We start from the raw sequence: 22,579 nt of genomic DNA, 5'->3' as shown, positions 1-22,579 counted from the left end.
TTCACAAAGAATCAGTTGTCTACAGCCATGAACATCAAGTCTAGTACACGTGGTAAATAGGCCAAGCCAGTCAGTAATAAGGTAAGCAATTACAATCCCAAAATAAGTACTATATTAATATCAACAAGAGGGTTAGAAGACTGAGACACGAGTGATAATACAGTCCCCTCCAAATGGGGATATGCTACCAAATATGAAGTGTTATGTACTTTCATTTACTAAAATACGCACTGTTCCAATACTTTTTCTCACCTAACAATGGGGTGGTCAAATACCAAACGTGCAATGTTCTAAGTAGTTTAACAGATCTAGCTATACATACCAGCAAAATAAAAGCTGAAATTCTGAATTCTGTATTCTGTATTCATCTTTTTATCTCAACCCTATTCAGTGTATTGAAAAAATAAAGGAATTGACTTGCAGTTTTAGCACTTTTGGAGGGGACTGTAGATTAAGGCACTACAGAGTCATGTCTTCAGACTGTGGCAGAAAACGGCCAGTCCGTGAGCAGTTCTTATGGGAATGGGGAGGTCAGGTGGAGAGGCTTGCGGTCAGTGCAAGAGACAGCCATTCACACGGCTGGCAGGATGTGTAGGGATGGATCATGTCCCGTAAGTCTTGTTGGCTGCAGCGTAGGCCAGGACTGGCAGCCAATGGAGTGACCTCAGCAGGGGCATGACGTGAAAACTGAGTCATTTTGTGCTCTTTATCACTGCACCCCTAGCTTTTGGACGCAACACAGACTCTCTTCTACATTGGGGGTTTGGGGGTAGAATATTAAAGTCCGACTTGTCATTCTGGGCAACAAAAATCTGCATCAAGCCAGCAGCTGGTGACATACGCAATGCACTGCGATTTATCCTCCTGTCGGAACGTTTCTGTTGCCTTCGCAAAACACAACACGACTGTCATACGTGTCAGTGTGCAATATCGCCTACGAACAGAATGAAATTGGGAGCCACCTTTACAGAAGAGGTGCCCCGTTTTAATGAAGAGGAAACTCTGCTGATCACCGGAGAGACAGGAAGAGCCGCTCAGCGCATAATTGGCCCTTTAGCGGCGTGTCTCCTGTCAGACTGTCGAGGGAGCGGAGCGAGGCAGTTCCTCTCGCTAAACAGCGCTTTTGTCAGCGTTACCCCCCCCCCCCCCAGCGCATCTTCCCCGGCCCCAGGGTTTGGCAGAAGGCCCAGGTTTTCACAAAAGGTCCGGGCATTCGCCAACAAGGGGGGAAGCCGAAATCGGGGGGGGGGGGAAGGAACTGTCAGGCAGTGTGTGGCCCTGTGGTGTTCTGAGCGAGTGACAGGTGGGACTGGAGTTTGCCCTGGCAACCAGGCATCTCATCAGTTCACACACCAAACAAGGAGCGGCGAATCGATCAATCAATCACTTTTTGATCCATTCAGGCTCAAAAAGTGGTTCTCAGGGCACTTTTCTGCCATTATTTGGGGGTACTCGTACTCGTGTGTGAGATGATGCTGATCGCAAGTTACGGTCACACACTGTTCCACTTGGTCGGTTGGGCGAAGCTCAGGGCTGTTGCACCAGGGTTTTTTGCATTTCCTCACTCTCCAGCGCCCCCTGCTCGTCGATCGGAGGCTCGTAGACTACATGGCAAAGCCGCATATGACAGCTCTTCCTCCAATTCCACTCTGGGCAAGCATAATTACTGTCTGTGACGCAAAAACAAGCGGGTGACGACACCAGGTGTTTCGGAAGAGAAGAGTACTGCAGATGTCTACACTATCTGGAATCTGATACAAAACTAGGTTTAGCTAACAGTTTGGAATCTACTGAAGTACTCCAGGAAGATTTAAACAGAATCCAGAAGTGGGCAGAAACTAAATTCAAACTAAACATCAAGTTTTGCATGTTGGAAATAAAAACATTGGGATTGCTTGATGGGTGGTACAAAATCTGCACAAAGGTGCTCAAGTTGAAAAAGACTTGGGGTTGATCAAAGCATTTCAGGGTCTAGTCGATGGTCCTCATTTATCAAACGTGAGCCAAACAAAATTGACAGTAAATCTTTTGGTATTGCATTTGCACAAATAATGTGGGATTTATCAAAGTTTTTGGATGTCAGTCCTTTCATAGGAGCTGAGTGGTCTCTGCTGTTCTTATTGTGTGCAGAAATAAAAGTGAACGGTTTAAAGTGTGATTTGTGCGTTTATTATTCCATTAATTCACATTTTATTTTGATTTTGAGTGGCAAAATTATTTTGATAAGTTAATTGAATATTATAATTATTAGTATCATATAAAAACACACTAAGATTTATGAAAGCTACAATAGGTAAGATTTTTGTGTTAAAATAGTGTTACAAGACCATTGTACAATCACTTCCTATCATTGAAAAAGGCTCACTGACATGTTGACTCACCCTCTGCCTGCGTTTATATTCCTCAAAATTTGGGTTTTAGTTATCATAACGAAATTTGTTTTGATAACTAAAATAGTTCATACTTCTTGTTGCCTGCTATTCATAATTATTACGTGTTCTACTCCAACATACATGCACTGAAATTCATTTTTAGTTCCAAGTATTTTGTCATTCAAGGATTAACATGGTGGTTGGTCACACTTTCAAGGTTTTTATTTGTTATTTGCACAAGAGGGCATTGAAGAAACATGATTACAGTACTAAATGTATCCATTCTTTGGTTTTGGAGAAATAGGCATTTTAAATGTATCGTCCTCTTTTTAGCTCCACTCCACTCTGGGGTAATCACTCTTGGGTAATGTGGGTAATACTGAACCCCCCCTCCCCCCCTCTAGTCTGGGGTAATGTGGGTAATACTGAACCCCCCCTCTAGTCTGGGGTAATGTGGGTAACACTGAACCCCGACCCCTCTAGTCTGGGGTAATGTGGGTAACACTGAACCCCCCCCTCTAGTCTGGGGTAATGTGGGTAATACTGAACCCCCCCTCTAGTCTGGGGTAATGTGGGTAACACTGAACCCCGACCCCTCTAGTCTGGGGTAATGTGGGTAACACTGAACCCCCCCCTCTAGTCTGGGGTAATGTGGGTAATACTGAACCCCCCCCTCTAGTCTGGGGTAATGTGGGTAATACTGAACCCCCCCCTCTAGTCTGGGGTAATGTGGGTAATACTGAACCCCCCCCTCTAGTCTGGGGTAATGTGGGTAATACTGAACCCCCCCCTCTAGTCTGGGGTAATGTGGGTAATACTGAACCCCCACCTCTAGTCTGGGGTAATGTGGGTAATACTGAACCCCCCCCTCTAGTCTGGGGTAATGTGGGTAATACTGAACCCCCCCCTCTAGTCTGGGGTAATGTGGGTAATACTGAACCCCCACCTCTAGTCTGGGGTAATGTGGGTAACACTGAACCCCCCCCTCTAGTCTGGGGTAATGTGGGTAATACTGAACCCCCCCCTCTAGTCTGGGGTAATGTGGGTAACACTGAACCCCCCCCTCTAGTCTGGGGTAATGTGGGTAACACTGAACCCCCCCCTCTAGTCTGGGGTAATGTGGGTAATACTGAACCCCCCCCCTCTAGTCTGGGGTAATGTGGGTAACACTGAACCCCCCCTCTAGTCTGGGGTAATGTGGGTAACACTGAACCCCGACCCCTCTAGTCTGGGGTAATGTGGGTAATACTGAACCCCCACCACTCCACTCTGGGGTAATGTATATCTGTTTTGGGATCTGCTCATCTTATCTTACTGCATCTCTTCTCTCATCTCTAACCCCATTTACCACTCAAACACACACGCTGTCTAAGAAAGGACTGCCCATAGTTTTCAGCTCCACATGTGAAATCCCCAACCCAAGTAAAAGAGTAGCTTAATCAAAAAGCGCTTACACCAGGTTTACAGAAAATAGCACAGTCTGGGGAAAGAAAAACAACATGTTCATGTATATTGTGTTCTTCCCAAACCTTCCCTGGGGGGCTGGAAAATAATGCTTATGAATTATTCTTCTGAGAACTTGTGCAAACCGCAGGCTGGAAAACGCAGACGCAAGGACAAAGCTGACTGCTGCTGCTTCTCTGTAGAGCTCAAGCCCCAAAGCCCTCTCTCCCCCTCTCTCCCCTTCATCCCTCTCTCTCCCTCCCTCTCCTTCTCCCTCTCTCTTCTCCTCTACCCCTCTCACTCTCTGCCTCTCTCTCCCCCCCTCTCTCTCTCCCTCTCTCTTCTCCTCTCTACCCCTCTCGCTCTCTCCCTCTTCTCCTCTCTACCCCTCTCCCTCTCTCCTGCTCTCTATTGATGGTGTAGTTTGTGTGGCTGATGAAGGAGGTTGTGTGATCGCATTGCTATTATGTGGGCTATTATTTTTCTTTTAAATTTGTATGCGAAATAATGATCTGATTAAGTCAAAATATCTCTCTCCCACTCTCTTCTCCCCCCTTGCCATTTATCTCTTTCCAATTATGCTCCAATTATAGGTGCATTGGCTCCTGACAATTGATGTGCGAACTGTAAAACTTATTTAGGATGTATACCTTTAATACAGTTTACTAATTGGGATGCATTAGTGTGCTCCCAAAAACATTCAATTTCTAATAGGCAAAAACTCATACGTTCCCATAGATTTTCCATAGGCCAGGTCCTGCGGATTCCTAAGAAGATACCATTCCTCCTACTTTTAATGTGCAGACCTTCCAGTTCCCAACTTCAGCAGACTTAATAGAACATTTACCCATGTTGTTGACACAATTCAGCAATGCCAGCTCTCACCTGGTGTGCAAGGCATGGGCCACTTGTGTTTGTGTGAATTTGGGTGGAAATTAATCCGGGTTACTGAGGCCTTAATGAGGCCCTTAAAAACAGAATGTACAGTTACTGATGATTACTGGAAAGTAATGAGATCAGGGGTATGGCAACATACTGTAGAATGCTACCACTACACACTGCATCCAGACACCTTCATGGGCATTTCAGTGTGTGTGTGTGTTACGGAGTGCGTGTGTGTGTGCGCGCCTGTGTGTGCACGGTTTGTGCTCGTGCACGTAATGAGGTAGAGGTTTGCCTGAGTCCGAGGTGAGATTTGAACCCTGGCCTCTCGCTCGTCCGAAGGCTTCCTGCGACACACGTGCATGCGTTTGTTTGTGTCCGAGTGGCGTTAGGCCCGGTCTAGGGTCCGACGGGGATTCAAACCCAGGACCTCCTTCCTGTGAGGCGGCAGTGCTACCCACTGCACCATCCGTGCCGCCTCAGCCTAAACAAACCTCAGCTAAAATTTTGAAAGCTTACCAGGCTTGAAGCAGCATGTAGCCAACCCCTAGATCAGGAGATCAGGTCTCCACCCAGGATCGACTTCAAAAATAACAAAGGAAAACAAACAGTGTCCCGTTGGAAGGATGCAATCCAGCTGGAAACACTCTAACTTTACCGGCGAGCAGAGGGGGCAAATCAAAGGCACAGTAAGAGGGAGGGAACAGGGTCGAGCACGAGTGTGGCACTGAGGCACACAGATCAAGAAGGGCTGGGCAGGAATCAGTGCAAAATCAGCAAAAAAAATCAAAACAGGCTAGGCGAGAGTTCAAGTCCAACAAAAATGAGGCACTGGTCATACACGGTATCCAAATTGCAAACAAACAAAAAGAGCTGGACGAGAGTCAAAAGTCAAACACAAATAGTCATACACGAGTTAAGGAAGCAATCAATAATGGTCGCAGAGCTAGTCTACCCAGATCAGTAGGAGTGGCGGCCTTTTCAAAGAAATGAACAGTCACAGAAATTGCCAATCTGTGGTAAACTGGAAGTAAAACAAAGATAGTTGTGAATCCAGCAAAGATACAAAAGCAAATTCAAAAGCTTCCGACAGAGGTCATAACAGTAAACAGTCTGTTTGTGTGTGTATATGTATGCTGAAACCCACAAGGCTTTTCTGACAGAAAGGCTCTAACGGTGTCATTCTTGGCTCTAATGGTGTGTACCTAGATAACCACTGACTTCCCAAAGCACACTGCACACATACTGTAATGTGGAATTATTCACAGATAGTAGGCGCATATGCTACTGTATCGGAGGTGTCATTCAGCTAGCTATCTGAAGTGAACGTATAATGCTTAGAAGCCAGAAGTGCACAGTCAAGCCTTCAAGGTAAAAATGCATTTCGACAGCTGCTGCTGGCTCAAGGGTGGGCTTCTCAGCATGCAGGCCCTTCTAGGTCAGACCTGCACTGGACTGGCCCATGGAAATGTGCTCAGACAGAGAGAGGTCCCATGGAAATGTGCTCAGACAGAGAGAGAGAGGTCCCATGGAAATGTGCTCAGACAGAGAGAGAGAGGTACAGGATAAGAGAGGAGAGGGCAAGCCAGGGTAAAGTATAGTAAGTGGTGCATAAAACTTTTGTTCGGAAATGGGCTGTCTTTAGTTATTTATACTTTGTGTTGCTTCAGGCAAGTTTACACTCACAGATTTATTAGCCAGGTATAAACACGCCACCATAACTAAAAAGCGCTCGATAAATGGCCACTGAAAGCCATCTCCAACGCCAGCCCCCGGACACCGCTTTACTGACCACTAAAATCAAATGGAAGTGCGCGTGCACACACACAAAAAAAACCTTTTTGAAAGGAGGCTGGTGGATAAGTGGTGCTCTATAGCAGCCTGCAGAAAGCTTGTTTTCCTACCTGGGGGATTATCAGTTCCCTGCAAAGAGACAGCTCCTGACACAGCCTGCAGAACCGTGTTCAGTTTCTCCCTGTGTTTCTCAAAATCACATTTAATCTTGCCAGCTTCCAACTACTGTTGATTATCATGGTGGGGATAATGCTGGCAGTGATGATGATCATGATGATGATGATGATGTTGGTGATAGGTGACTTTAGAGATGATGATGATGATGATGATGTTTGTGGTGATAGATGCCTGTAGTGATGATCATGATGATGATGTTGGTGATAGGTGACTTTAGAGATGATGATGATGATGATGATGTTTGTGGTGATAGATGCCTGTAGTGATGATCATGATGATGATGTTGGTGATAGGTGACTTTAGAGATGATGATGATGATGATGATGTTTGTGGTGATAGATGCCTGTAGTGATGATCATGATGATGATGTTGGTGGTGATGGGTGATTGTAGCGATTATCATGATGATGATATGATGATGTTGGTGATGGGTGATGGTAGTGATGATGATGATGATGATGATGATGTTGGTGATGGGTGATTGTAGTGATGATGATGATGTTGGTGGTGATGGGTGACGGTAGTGATGATCATGATGATGATGTTGGTGATGGAGGATTGTAGTGATGATGATGATGTTGGTGGTGATGATGTTGGTGGTGATGGGTGACGGTAGTGATGATCATGATGATGATGTTGGTGATGGAGGATTGTAGTGATGATGATAATGATGTTGGTGATGGGTGATGGTAGTGATGATGATGATGTTGGTGGTGATAGATGCCTGTAGTGATGATCATGATGATGATGTTGGTGGTGATGGGTGATTGTAGCGATTATCATGATGATGATATGATGATGTTGGTGATGGGTGATTGTAGTGATGATGATGATGTTGGTGATGGGTGATTGTAGTGATGATGATAATGATGTTGGTGATGGGTGATGGTAGTGATGATCATGATGATGATGTTGGTGATGGGTGATGGTAGTGATGATGATGATGTTGGTGATGGGTGATTGTAGTGATGATGATAATGATGTTGGTGATGGGTGATGGTAGTGATGATCATGATGTTGGTGATGGGTGATTGTAGTGATGATGATAATGATGTTGGTGATGGGTGATGGTAGTGATGATCATGATGATGATGTTGGTGATGGGTGATGGTAGTGATGATGATGATGTTGGTGATGGGTGATTGTAGTGATGATGATAATGATGTTGGTGATGGGTGATGGTAGTGATGATCATGATGATGTTGGTGGTGATGGGTGATTGTAGTGATGATGATAATGATGTTGGTGATGGGTGACGGTAGTGATGATCATGATGTTGGTGGTGATGATGTTGGTGGTGATGGGTGATTGTAGTGATGATGATAATGATGTTGGTGATGGGTGATGGTAGTGATGATGATGATGTTGGTGATGGGTGATTGTAGTGATGATGATAATGATGTTGGTGATGGGTGATGGTAGTGATGATGATGATGTTGGTGGTGATGATGTTGGTGGTGATGGGTGACGGTAGTGATGATGATGATGATGGTGGTGATGATGTTGGTGGTGATGGGTGATGGTAGTGATGATCATGATGATGATGTTGGTGATGGGTGACGGTAGTGATGATCATGATGTTGGTGGTGATGATGTTGGTGGTGATGGGTGACGGTAGTGATGATCATGATGATGATGTTGGTGATGGGTGACGGTAGTGATGATGATGATGATGGTGGTGATGATGTTGGTGGTGATGGGTGATGGTAGTGATGATCATGATGATGATGTTGGTGATGGGTGACGGTAGTGATGATCATGATGTTGGTGGTGATGATGTTGGTGGTGATGGGTGACGGTAGTGATGATCATGATGATGATATGATGATGATATTTTTTTACCCCAGTTACAGCACTGACTGTGCCTGTTCGCAGCCTTATCAAAGCTCCCTGCTCTTTCATGTCTGCATCAGAAACCCAGGGCTGAACACGATCACACACTAACGGCACAGGGGCACACTGGACAGCTTTGTAATTCTGCAGCCAATACCAACACAAGCATGTTGGCTAATTTTTGGTAAGTCTATTGTTTAGCCCATGTCTCTGACTGTTTATTTAGTTATTTCTCTGCCGCATAATAGCTTCTTTGACTTTCATTGGCACAACTCTGGCCCTTATGTTGACAAACAGCAATAATGAACTCCAAGGGGCATCTAAAGCCGAGAATCAAGACTAGATCCTGAAAGCTCTTATACCTTTAATAACTTCACTAATCAGTGACAGCTGAGAGGCCAACTGTCCAATTACTTTTGGGCCCCTAAAATGGGGGGAATATTCCTTTAAAGGGATGTCATTCAGAAAATATGGATGTACATACCCTCATTAAAAGGTAACAGCCTGCACTTGGTCCTCATATTCATTGTCTCGTTTAAAGTCTCATGTGCTGGAGTACAGCGGCAAAAGAACCTAAATAATGTCCCGAGTGAGTCCCTATTCCATTCCAGGAAATGGAGTGTTCCTTGTTATCATTGAAAAATAGGCCAAATGGCCAAAGCAGCAAAAACAGTTTTTTTGCACAAAAGGTAAAACAATACATAACGCACAGATGATATATACCCTGCTGAAAAAGGCAGCTCAACCTAGCATTTTTCCTGCCTGACATTAAAATTGAACTTACCATCATAGCAAAACCTGTTTTGCTACGTAATGTAATGTAATGTTTTGCAAGTAAATTGAGGTCAAATATGGTGTTAATGTTATTAGTTAGCTGGTTGGGGCAAATTATATCTGAAAGTTATCTTCAGATAACTCTCTGCACAAAACTTATTTGGGAAAATGTAAAAACTACCAAAAAAAAAATCAAAACGAAAATTTCGAAAATATACCATTTATTGACTTTTGCAGACGGGAGCACATATTCTCCGGTCTGGCAGAGTGGTAGCCTATGCCGTTGGATCAGGGCATAATGTGGACAGTTATGGCTACACACATACATAAACGCCACCAGTGTTCACGGTAAGCCATGTTTTTTTGTTTACGTTTGGCGTCCTGCACCTGGAACACTCGGAGGCCGGAAGTTGTTTCCTAGCTACAGGCTAATGGGAAGATTTTAACGAGGAAATTGGACGATCGTTTAGTAATTGGTATTACGGATTTATCTAACCTAGGCCCGGATTGGGTAAGGCCTAGTGAATTGTGTAGTAACCACACGTAGGTTTAAAAAATAAAATAAAATAAATACCACACCAAGCATATGCATTTTACATTAAATTGTAGCTAATAGATGCAAGTGTGTTTGCAGGGGAGATATAACCGTGAATTAAATTAAATACTTGATAGTATTGGTGATTGGCCTTATCTCCATTCAAATAAGTAATTAAAATCTATATGAAATGTTTTTTATTTAATTTTATGGTCACATTCACCAACACTATTGACCTGTAGCCTATAGTATTTGGTTGGTCAAGCCACAAAGTAAAGCGGCCAGCACCTATTCATTTATTTTCCTTCTCTCATGTACAACACTGAAGTGAAGACCAGCTGCGGGAGCCATACATTAGTTCAAGGGTCGTCCTTGCATCTCACATAATGTCATAAAAAGCGTATCAACCCAAATTCATAAAATATATAGTCGTTTTCACCACCACAGGAGTTCCGTTTTAAAATGGTCTTTGGCGGAAAATATCATTGAAAGAAAAATGTAATGGTTTAAGATCTCGATAATGGTCAGTGGAGCTTGAGACGGCGATTGGAATATGCAGCTTTATGACTGAAGGAAAACCTAAGCGTGGTCATAGCATTCGGCGTGTGTCATATAAAAAAAGTGTAATATCACTCATGTCCTTTGGACAATGTAATCGTTTAAAACAAAACATTAAACACTCAACTGCTATAGGATAGGCTACAGCCCAATCAGCGGGCATCGCTCTATGTTACTTGGTGTCGATCTAGCTTGGACGAAGTAGGCTACTGTTTTTCAGTCATGATTCATGAAAGAAACTGACATGTAGTGGGTGCACTAGTAATGGACGCAGAGACTGACAGGACAGTCGCAACTGTCGTTGAAAAATGGGCATTCTGCTTTCCGAAAAATCCTGCAAGCCCATTTGCACTTGTTAGTCCAGCCTCGATGCCCCTCCATATGCAATGAGATTATTTTTAGCTCTTGATCTTAGATCTACATTTAGATATTGAGCAAACCCAGCCATTGCCAGAGAAAGCCTTCTAATCTGAATTTTGAGCCGATGTTTCAGGGTATTCTGCTGAATATTTCATTTCCAACAGGCAATTTTACAGTGGATGGTTGGAACGAATAAGACTTCTACATTTTGGCTATGCATTTTAGACGACTGTAGCAACACATTATTGAACGGCATCAATCTTACCTTTCTTTACTGTGACAGAAGAGATTAATAAAGCGATAGATTCCAGCCCACGAACTGATTCAGAAATAGCAGCCGTCCTTTAAGTTTCAGAATAAATAGCGTCAGTCATTGCTTCTGATTATTCGTGGCTTTTGCATTTGTTGCTACCGCATTTCTGTCTGACCAGCCGTTTATCCCTCTCTCTGGCGCGCGGAATGCCACTAATCCTCTTTCATATGTATTATTTGGTATTGCCGTGGAACCAGCGGAACAGATATAATCCGTGCATCCAGATCCTGGCGGTGTATCCATGCTCCGCAGCACGTTTCCGTCCAGGAGCTGTCCGCACGGACCAGCTGTTTTATGTCGGGCGACGGAGACTGCGCGCATGCTCAGTGTCATGGAGCATCACAGACCTAAAGGGAAGCAAGGGCATTTTTTACCCCGAGATGTTTCTTGTATATCAGCCTTCTCATCTCGACAGCAGGAAAATACTGGGTGCCAGTCCGCATACTATTTGTAGCCTACTTGCATACGAATTGTGACATGATGGATGTAAACTACGTCTTTGTTAGAAATAGCATTCTACCCATACTTAGCATACTAACAGTGCGTATATAGTGTGTTTCCACCGCATAGTATGTTTATTTTGGGAATGTTAAGAGCGTCCCGATGTATAAACATTTTTGAGCATGCAATCGAGCTTACTCACCAGTGAAGAGGTGCCCCATAATCCACCACGCCTGAGTTCAAACTCATTCAGTTCAGTACAAAGATTCTGGTCACTGACTCATTCACTGATGCAGTCAGCGCAGCAAGTGCACAAGTATTCCAGTAAGCATGTCCAGTTCAGGCTCCAAACATACACTGCTTTCCATAATGTTTGGGACGAAAACCCATAATTTATTTATTTGCCTCTGTACTCCAGAATTTGAGCTCTGTAATGAAAAAAAAATCACATGTGGTTAAAGTGCACATTGTCAGATTTTAAAGAAAGGGTATTTTTATACATTTTGGTTTCACCAGGTAGAAATTACAGCAGTGTTAAATAGACCATTTCAGGGCATCATAATGTTTGGGGCACAGCAATGTTATGTAAATGAAAGTAGTCATGTTTAGCATTTTGTTGCATATCCTTTGCATGCAATGACTGCTTGAAATCTGTGATTCTTGGACATCACCAGTTGCTGGATGTCTACTCTGGTGATGCTCTGCCAGGCCTGTATTGCTGCCATCTTTAGCTCATGCTTGTTTTGAGAGCTAGTCCCCTTTTCCCTTCAGCATATGAAAGGCATGTCAGATCGAGTGATTGACTTGGGCACTCAAGAATTTACAATTCTTTAGCTTTGAAAAACTCCTTTGTTGCTTTAGCAGTAGTTTGGGATCATTGTCTTGCTGTAGAATGAATCGCTGGCCCATGATTTCTGACACATTTGCTTGAACTTGATGTCTATACACTTCAGAATTAATTTAGCTTCTACCAATCAGTAACATCATCAATGAAGATAAGTGAGCCAGTACCTTCAGCAGCCGTACATGCCCAGGCCATAACACCCCCACCACCGTGTTTCACAGATGAGGAGGTATGCTTTCGATTTTGGGCAGTTCCTTCTCTCCTCCATACTTTGCTCTTGCCATCAATATGCTATTCATCTTAATCTCATCTGTCCACCTTTTTCCAGAACTGTGTTTGCTCTTTTAAGTACTTCTTGGCAAACTGTTACCTGCCCATCCTGTTTTGCAGCTAGGCAATGGTTTGCATCTTGCCGTGTAGCCTCTGTAGTTCTGTTCATGAAGTTTTCTGCGGACAGCGGTCATTGACATATCCACACCTGTCTCCTGAAGAGCATTTCTGATCTGTCGGACAGGTTTTTTTCTTTATTATGGAAAAAGATCTTCTGTCATCAGCTGTCCCTTTGTGAGTTTTAAACTCACAGACTTCGTAGCCATCCCTGAGAACGCCATTCGCTTCAGACACAGTTCTGTCATCCTTCACTCCTATAACACATCTCTCTTCCTCATGATCTTCGGTTTCTCCTTTTCTTCTTTTCTTTTTAACCCCACTCCACCTCATACTCTATATTTTTAAAGTCCATTCATCCGCAATCATTTTCAAGCTGTTGGGTTTATCAGCTCTCAATGCGTCCAGTGCGTGCTTCAAGCAAACGCGTTGTTTAAGTGACTGCTTTACGGGGTAGGTTAAGTTTAATTTAAGTTACAAAGATAAGCACCTTGTTCTTTTAGCTAGCCCTAGCAGCCTACCTATTTTCTCTACGAGATCATTTAGCTTGTTGTTTTTTGTTAACTTGCCATTGTCTGAAGCATGATTAGTCTAATGAAAATGACATAGCGTTAAGCCTGACTCATGCAGCCATTTCCACTTCGTTGTCTAGCTCAAACGTGCTGCTGATGTAGGGCGGAATCCCGCTCATTTGAATGAACTCATTTGAATTTGAATAAGTAGAGAAAAGTCCAACTTTTCCCGGTTCTGTCTCGAAGCTTTTACCAGTTATGCAGCCTCCATCGAAAATGAATGGGCTGGCAGCAAAACATTCACGAATGAGGGAAACAATCCTAGCTACAGTACTACTTTCGCTGGCTATCATTCACAATTACAATTGCATAGTAGTAGACCCAAAGAGAAGTGACTCTTGAAGAGTGTTTCTGATCTGTCGGAAAGGTGTTTGGGTTTTTTTCTTTATTTTGCGGAGAATTATCCTCACAACATCTGTCTTCCTTGGCCTGCCAGTCCCTTTGCGATTAGTAAGCTCACCCGAGCTCTCTTTCTTCTTCATTATGTTCCAAACCATTGAGTTTGGTAAGCCTCAGGTTTGGCCAATGTCTCTAACCATTTTATTGTTGTTTCTCATAATGGCTCCTTTGACTTTCATTGGCAGAACTTTGGTCCTCATGTTGATAAACAGCAATAATAGTTCAGAAAGGTGATTGAAAGACTAGGGGGAAGACTAGGCATCGAGAGCTCTCTTATACCTGCATTATGAAGGCAATAAGCCATGTGTCCCAAACATTATAGTGCCCTGAAATGGGGGGCTATATATAAACACTACTGTTATTCATACACGGTGAAACCAAAATCTATTAAAAAAAACCTTTTTTGGCACTTTAACCACATGTTCATTATGTGATTCCAAATCTAAAATTGCGGCAAATTAGAGGCAAATCAAGACATAATGGGTCTTTGTCCCAAACATTATGGAGGGCACTGGACATCAAAATCCACCCAGAAATGTTTAAGTGAAAATGACATCCATGTTCTACTGTGTGCAGTTCTGGGGACCGCACTATAAGAAAGATATAGAGGCACTGGAAATGGTTCAGAGAAGGGCAACCAGATTTATTCCATGTATAAGAGATAAGAGTTACGGGGATAGACTTAAGATGGGAGGGATTTGATTAAGGCTTTTAAATTCATTAAAGCGATTAACAAAGTGAATTATAGGCAATTCTTCAGGGTGAGTTTGGTTAGCAGAACGAGAGGGCACAAATGGAAATTGGCAAAGGTGAAATTACGTACAGATATTAGGAGGTATTTTTTCACACAGCAAGTGGTCAATGTGTGGAATAGCTTGCCAGTACATGTAGTGGAGGCAGAAACACAGGTGGTTTTCAAGACCAGGCTTGATATGGTGTTAGATACTATTTAGCTTTTAGGCAAACTAGGCAGTAGGGACACTTGGTGGTAGGAAAAGGTGAGCATTGCTGGACTGAATGGCCTGTTCTCACCATTAAGCGCAAACCCAAGGATATCATTAATTCATTAATTATCCTAACCCGCTTATCCTGAACAGGGTCGCAGGGGGGCTGCAGGAATACACCCTGGACAGGTCGCCAGTCTATCACAGGGCACACACACCATTCACTCACACACTCATACCTATGGGCAATTTAGACTCTCCAATCAGCCTAACCTGCATGTCTTTGGACTGTGGGAGGAAACCAGAGTACCCGGAGGAAACCCACGCAAACACGGGGAGAACATACAAACTCCACACAGAGAGGCCCTGGCCAACTGGGATTCAAACCCAGAATCTCCTTGCTGTGAGGCGGCAGCGCTACCCACTACACCATCCATGCCGCCCCAAGGATATCAATGATTCTGAAAGGTTCTGCAGGGAGGAATGATCAAAAATCCCTCCAAATGTGTTCTCTAACTATATCACAAATAGTATGAAAAGACTTTCATATTTTCCAGGGGTGCCAATAAAATGTAAGACTTTGGTTGATTCCATTGAATCATTCATAAAGGACATTACTTCACACATAAAGTTTATGTCAACAACGGTATTATTTTTTAGCAATGTTTAAAAAAAACGTAAACAAATAATTATTTAAACACCCAAAAAAAATGAAATCGCTGAGGGAAAAAGTAATGTAAAAGGTATTGTTGTACTTTAGGCTACATAGTGAATCCTCGGTGATCTGTGGCTATTGCCATTGTTTAGCAGTTTAGATTCTAAGAGGGCAGGCATCCGTACATGAGTATGGCTCATTGCCTTGATTAACATGGATAGTAAAATATAGCTTCCATACTGAAAAATCCTGTAGTTCATCCTGCTCCTTTGATGATTTATTTTAGAAATGTACTGTCAATGTCCTGTATGAGAGCGTCATACATCATGAAAGCCACAAGCATGCAAAAGGCATGCAATAAAGTGCCTTCACTAAAAAGATGAATGTTTGACATACTGAGATGGGTAATGTGTGAATGGCTGTCCTTCCAGTGAAAGCCCGGTTGGCTGACATGCTAGTCCCAGGATTTGTTATGCCTGTTCATCAGAAGACCAGTGTTGCATTCAGGTGAAAGGACAGCTTATAGTAATGGAATTGGAAAAGAGAGAAGTGAATGTGTACATGCAATTAAAGTTGAGGTATCTATTAAACACTGTGGATTTGTGACTAAAAGGGTGAAATGTTGTGAGTTTAGAGACCTTACCACAACAGGGAGCGAAGGGGTGGGGGGTGGGGAGGGAGAGGCTGATTGTCATTCCGCTGACTGTGACTCTTGTGTCCTTCTCCCAAATGAACAGCATGATTGTGCTGGCAAAGTGTAATGAGTTTGATTGCAGCCTCTTGATTACTTTGCTGCGTGAATTACCATGCAGGTCTGTTCCGCAACTTTTAAAAATGTTTTGCACTCAAACTTTAGTGGCTGTGGTAATGTCACCCCTCGAGTCAACAGCCGGGGAGCAGCGTGTCCCGTTCGCCACAAACCCAGCCGCCCTGCTTTGAAGTTTCCACACGGCAGATGAAAGCTGTACAAACTTGAACCAGGAGAGAGTCTTTTCTGAATATTGCATCTCCTGTCAAGATTGTGACGAAAACACATTGAAACAGGGAGTAGGTTCTTAGGCATTGACTCCTTTTTTAAAAACCTTTCTTGGTTTAATTTAAAGAGCCCTTCAAGCTCACGGCTGTGGTGGCTTTGTCCTTATTGTTCAGTAATACATTTAACATTAATAGTAATATTAATAACAAATCAAATGTAGTACTGAATTAACCATTGGATTTTTTTTTTCCAAGTAATTTAAGCAAAGCAAATGTACGTAAGCATAAAGTCCACTAGAGGTGAGATTAAATATACTCAGTGCGTAGATCTTCAGAGGGTACAATGAAAGTTAAACTTATAGCCATGCTTTCTTTTTGTTTGCTATTTGCCTTTTGTTTTGTTTAGACTGATTGTTTCAAAAGAGGCAATGACCTAAAATATGATCTCACGGTAGTTAACTGTGGTTGCCTGTTGAGACACTCAAATTTGAAATCCCCATCTAAAATTAGTAACAGTAAATTGCTTTGTGTTAATTAAACTCCAACAGAGTTTAAGCCTAAAAGGGATACATCTATCCAAGGAAAATATAGTCTTGGAGTTGATTTTAATGCTGATTGTGTTGCTGTGAATATTATGCTAAGAAATCAGGCTTATTCAATGTCAGTAATTACAGTTAGTCTTCCCTTATGTTTGTGAACCAACAGTTTTGGAGAAAAAGAGACATGCTTTGGTGTACAAAAACATGATTACGCCAGCTTTGGGGTGTAATGATCCCATCTTCATGCAGAATGGCTAGCACAGCGAGTTTATTCCCGGCTAAATGTAGGGACCGGGACAAGTGAGAAGACAAGTGAGAAGGATTAGAGACAAGGCCTTTTCCCTGGCTTAATTAAAAAAAGGTGTTTGAGTAATGGCAGTAGTTATACAGTTGGTATGCTGACAGAATGGGGGGGGGACTTCATAGCAAAGTTCACAAAGCCATTATTGGTTGAACTCAATGCATGAGCAAGTCTTTCTTAAAAGGAGAGCCTTTTAATCATGAAATGTCATTACATTTTCTCAGCGTATATTCAGGCTTTGTTTTGATATAGTTAAATATAGTTATACATATATGTAAATGGTAAATGGCAGGCATTTATATAGCGCCTTTATCCAAAGCGCTGTACAAGTGATGCTTCTCCATTCACCCATTCATACAGACACTCACACACCGACGGCGATTGGCTGCCATGCAAGGCGCCGACCAGCTCGTCAGGAGCATTTGGGGGTTAGGTGTCTTGCTCAGGGACACTTCGACACCGCCCAGGTAGGGGATCGGACCGGCAACCCTCTGACTGCCAGACGACTGCTCTTCCTGCCTGAGCCATGTCGCCCCCGTATATATATTATATTGTACACAAATTGGTTGAGACAGAAATGAATGGGATCCTTCCAGTAAGGCGTTCTCCAACACAGAGAACAGAGAAGAAGAACCTCCACTCTCTAAAGCCACCTGACAGACCTTTAAGGAAACAGCCATTTTACAAATATTGTATTATACTCCACTATTTTGCAGATACTCATTTCCAGAGCAATGCACGCAGATCACATTTTACATGCAGCATTATGTGGCTGGATTCTAAATGACGCAACCACTGCACTGCATAGTATTCTCATGGCCGAATGAGAGGCTCCCCAAATCCAGCTGTAAAATCCAGCTATGCCTGCTTGACCAGCTCGAAAATGTTGTTGTTAGGATTGGGGTTAGGGTTAAAGATTTTTTCAGCAGGCATCCCTTAGATCAGGTCTACCTAACCCTGTCCCAGGAGATCTATGGTCCACAAAGTTTTCACTCACTAATTTGGCACACCTGATTCTATTAATTAGCAGCCCACAAGATCTCTGGCTGTTTGAATGAGGGGTATTTTTTAGGGTTGTACTGAAACCCTACCTAGATTTCCACAAACAGGGTTGCGCAGCCCAGTCTTAGATGGTATGTCGGGCATGGAAGTAACACATTTTACAGATGTCAATAAAGAGGAGAAAGCATCCGTAACAGGTTGTGTAGTTACATATGGATAAAAGACTGAATTATGAATAATGAATAAGCTCCCACTCACCCATGTCTATAAAATACTTTATTATAATGATGATAACAATAACAACATTAACTCCATACATATTTATAATGATGGCAGAGTGTTTGTGTGTTCTAATATGTGTGGCTGCAGTAATCATGTGGATTTTAAATGATGAACACAATAGTTTCTATGCAAGAGCCTAGTTGTAATAAAGAGCAATCGTTATGAAACTAAGTATTTTTTATTTTCTTCACCTTGATTACCATATTAAATTTTTTTTTTAATAGCAGAAAGTTTTTAAGTACTAAAGAATAACTTGGAGCTGGGATCTCAAACTCAGTTCTTGGATGGCTACAGGATATGCAGCCATGTGTCTCCTTTCAAACAACAAATAGCTTGGAAATAACCATTCCAACAATTTCAGTCCATGACTTGGAGGTGCAAGTATAGTCATATAGTATTTCTGTTCCCATGGCAGCAGATGTCCCAGGCTTTGGGGGGAGGGGGTTGTCCTTTGTATAAACATTATTCATCCAGGGATTCACACCCATTACCAGCAGGGTCACTGATAGGGGTCCACAAGGTATTGACCCATTCATCAGGAATGGCCTTGCATGAAAAACTGGATTGCGAAAGTGCAACCAAAGAATTTTCATCAAGTGCTTACGAGAAAATCAAAGGAGCGCTGGTTGCTCAGAGGGCCTTGAAGCACAGCTGTAGAGGACCATGTTGTCCCAGGTGTTTCTGAATGGAAACTTATTCACATTGACACTGCCATCACTGCATTCCAACCCCCCCTCTTCACAAGACCACGACATGCAGGTGCAAACATCGAACCATGACATACTGTACCCCTACAGTTCAAGCTGGAACGTTCTAATTCAACGCATCTTAGGAATATCCATAAAGAACCGGAAGGAAGCACCATACCGCTGAGAAGGTACAGTTTGTTCTGTACTGTAATACTGCTCTCCTGTTAACAAACTGGAACCTCCAGCAGTTACGTGACAAGGCTGGAAGGAATTACTATTATTATTATTATTATAATGAATACCTAATGACTCCACAGAAACTGTCATACTGTACCAAACACAGGTAACATATTACTCATGTATGCCTCCGTGGCTTTGGAGGTTTGGAGGTGTATTTCCCAGGATGCAGAGACACCCCCACCCCAGCAGAGTGGCAGGAAAGGGCAGGCAGAGGGAAGGCGTCACATGAAGGTGAATGGTTGGCATTTATCCAAAGCGCTGTACAATTGATGCTTCTCATTCATTACATTACATTAGATTACAGGCATTTAGCAGACGCTCTTATCCAGAGCAACGTACAAGGAAGTGCAGATGAAACACAGGAACAAGTGTGAAGAGGACCCTAGAGGACAGTACGGTTCCGAGTCTTAGCATGACCATTGAGATACAATTGGAACCCAGGAAGAATACATCAATTTACAAACTAGCATACCACGGTTGGCAGCTAGAATACCCTGTGAACAACAATACTGTATATATCTATGTATAACTATATACAATTATCTATAATTATAATCTATGGCATGCACAAGGCTAATCATGGTGATGAGGTAGGGATGGAAAGGTGCAGCCTGAAGAGATGTCTAAAGTCTGCGCTTGAAAGTGGTCAGAGACTCCTGCTGTTCTGACATCCACAGGTCATTCCACCACCGTGGAGCCAGAACAGACAGCAGTCGTGACCAGGAAGTGCAGGTGCGGCGAGGGGGAGGTGCCAGGTGTCCTGAAATAGCGGAATGGAGGGGTCTGGCAGGTATATAGGTTCTGATGAGTGAGTGAATATATACAGGGGCTAATCCCTTAACTGCCTGGTAGAAAAGCAGCAAAGTTTTAAATTTGATGCAAGCCATAACAGACAGCCAATGGAGGTCACTGAGCAGGGGGGTGATGTGTGACTGTCTGGGGACATTGAATACCAGACAGGCTGGAGTGTCCTGGATCAGTTGTAGGGGTCTGATGGTGGATGCAGATAATTGCAGTAGTCCAGGCGGGACAGAACCATTGCTTGAACAAGGAGCTGAGTGGAGTAGGTGGTGAGGAAGGGACGGATTCTCCAGATGTTCTCCAGACCTGCATGCCCAAATCACCACTGCAATGTTCTTAGAGAAGGAAAGCCTGTTCTCCATCACCACTCCAAGGTTTCTTGCACAGGGGGATGAGGTCACTGTGGTATGCCCTAGTGAAATGAAACAATTGGAGAAGGGACAGGTTAGATCAGGGATGTAGTTTATTTATGTCTTACCTGGGTTCAGCTCATGATATGAGCAGTGATAATTGGGCCAAGGGATCTGGTGTAGATGGAGAAGAGGAGGGGATCGAGGACTGAGCCCTGGGGAACTCCTATAACAAGGGGAGAAGGGGTTGATACTTTAGCCCTTTGTGCCGCAGATCCCTGTAGCTGCCAGGGAGGATAGGAGGATAGAGTCGTTGACCGTGTCAAAGGCTGCAGAGAGATCAAGGAGGATCAGGACAGAGGAGAGGGAGGCTGCTCGTGCAGCCTGAAGGGACTCATTAATGGAGAGTGCGGTCTCCGTCGAGTGGGGGTCCAGCAGGCGATTCTGAGAAGAAGAAAGAGAGTTAGTTGGAGGCAGCTTGTTCAATTGATTTCACAGTAGTTCTGTATGCATGAGGGGTCCAGACTGGGCTTCTTCAGGAGTGGGGTGATGTAGGCCTTCTTGAAGGCTGAGGGAAAGTAGCCAGATGACAGTGTCAAGTTCACAAGGGAGGTGACAAACAGGAGGATGTCAGGTGTGATTGCCTGAAGGAGGTTTGAGGGGATAGGGTTGAGGGCACATGTATTAGGGTGGTGGGAGAGCAGGAGTTGAGACCCATTCACCTATTCATACACACACTCACACACCAACAGCGATCGGCTGCCATGATAGGCACCAACCAGCTCGTCAGGAGAATTTGGAGGTTAGGTGTCTCGCTCAGGGACACTTTGACGCACCCAGGGTGGGATCGAACCAGCGACACTCCGACTGCCAGATGACAGCTCTTACCGCCTGAGCCAATGTTGCCCACCATGGTCTTTCACTTCCAGCAGACAAAGGAGCCTCTGACAGAAATGGTCCTTCCCTTCCCTCAGTGACACCTGGAAGACCGCAAACAGCTGGTTGGCCAACACAGAGATTGCATACATATTTTTTCTTCAATGTATTTTTATGAAATCTACTGTATCTATGTTACTGAGCAGCTTGTTTGCTAATCTGTCGCTGTTAGTTCTCTAGTTCTAAAAGTTGCTGGCTTTCAGGCATCACTGAGCAAAGGAGAGTACCTTGGGTGGCAGAAACAGGAGCCTGACATCCAGACGATACCGCCCAGTGACGAAACATGGGAAGGAAATTTGTTGTGATGCTCATCGTGGGTGCTGCGTTGTTCTTGCCGCTGGAAGGAGATTGCTGCCCTCAAAGGGCCTGGACCTCATGAAGAGGTGAAGAGGAGCAGTAATCCCGGGTCTTCTAAAGGCTTCTGCCTGTGTCAAACGTGTAGAGTCTGGGGTTTCCCTGCCATGATGTCCTCGGTTCACTCCTCTGGAAGACAGACCGGAGATGCGTGTTCATGGCAAGAGCTGAAAGAACCAAATGACTTCCTTTGAAGTCACACCCCCATTCAAAAAATTGCCTGGACACGTTGGCTTCAGGTACAGATTCAATCCAATTGCAAAATAATAACGAGTATGGATTTGCTCCTTTTTTGGACATTTTTGCAACATCCTGAGTCTGTCGAGTGCTTGCTCAAATTTGTCACTCAAAGTGAAGGGAAAATAGGAGAGAGGAAATTCTCAGTGTGCCTTGTTCTTGGAAAATCTGAACTTGAATAGAGATAACTCCAGAAATATGAATGGAAATATGTCATTTGACTTATGCAAGTCTGTACAGTATGTGTGTGGGTTTTGGCTAAGAAAACATGCACCATAGAGATAGAGATAGTGTGTGTCTGTGTGTGTTGGTTGAGTGCACTGTCTGTGTTATGTTGTTCTGCCTGCACCGCTTTGAAATCAGAATCTGAGGAGTAATTGGACTAATGATTTCACCCCCCCCCCCCCCACCCCCACCTCCGTGTCCTCTCCCCCTGCATCCATTATGAATGTTCCTTTTGTGTTTTGTCTTCCTGTTTGAAGTCTTCTTCGAATCAGCGCCAAGGAAGTCATTTTGCCCAGAGATTTGCAACATAAGAACAAAGCCTTATTGTAGAACACAGAACACAGAAGGGCATCTGGTTTGCACACC

The sequence above is a fragment of the Conger conger genome, chromosome 13 (assembly GCF_963514075.1).
Source record: "Conger conger chromosome 13, fConCon1.1, whole genome shotgun sequence".
Classification (NCBI taxonomy): domain Eukaryota; kingdom Metazoa; phylum Chordata; class Actinopteri; order Anguilliformes; family Congridae; genus Conger; species Conger conger.
The sequence above is the reverse complement of the archived record's forward strand: the minus strand, read 5'-3'. Positions refer to the sequence as shown.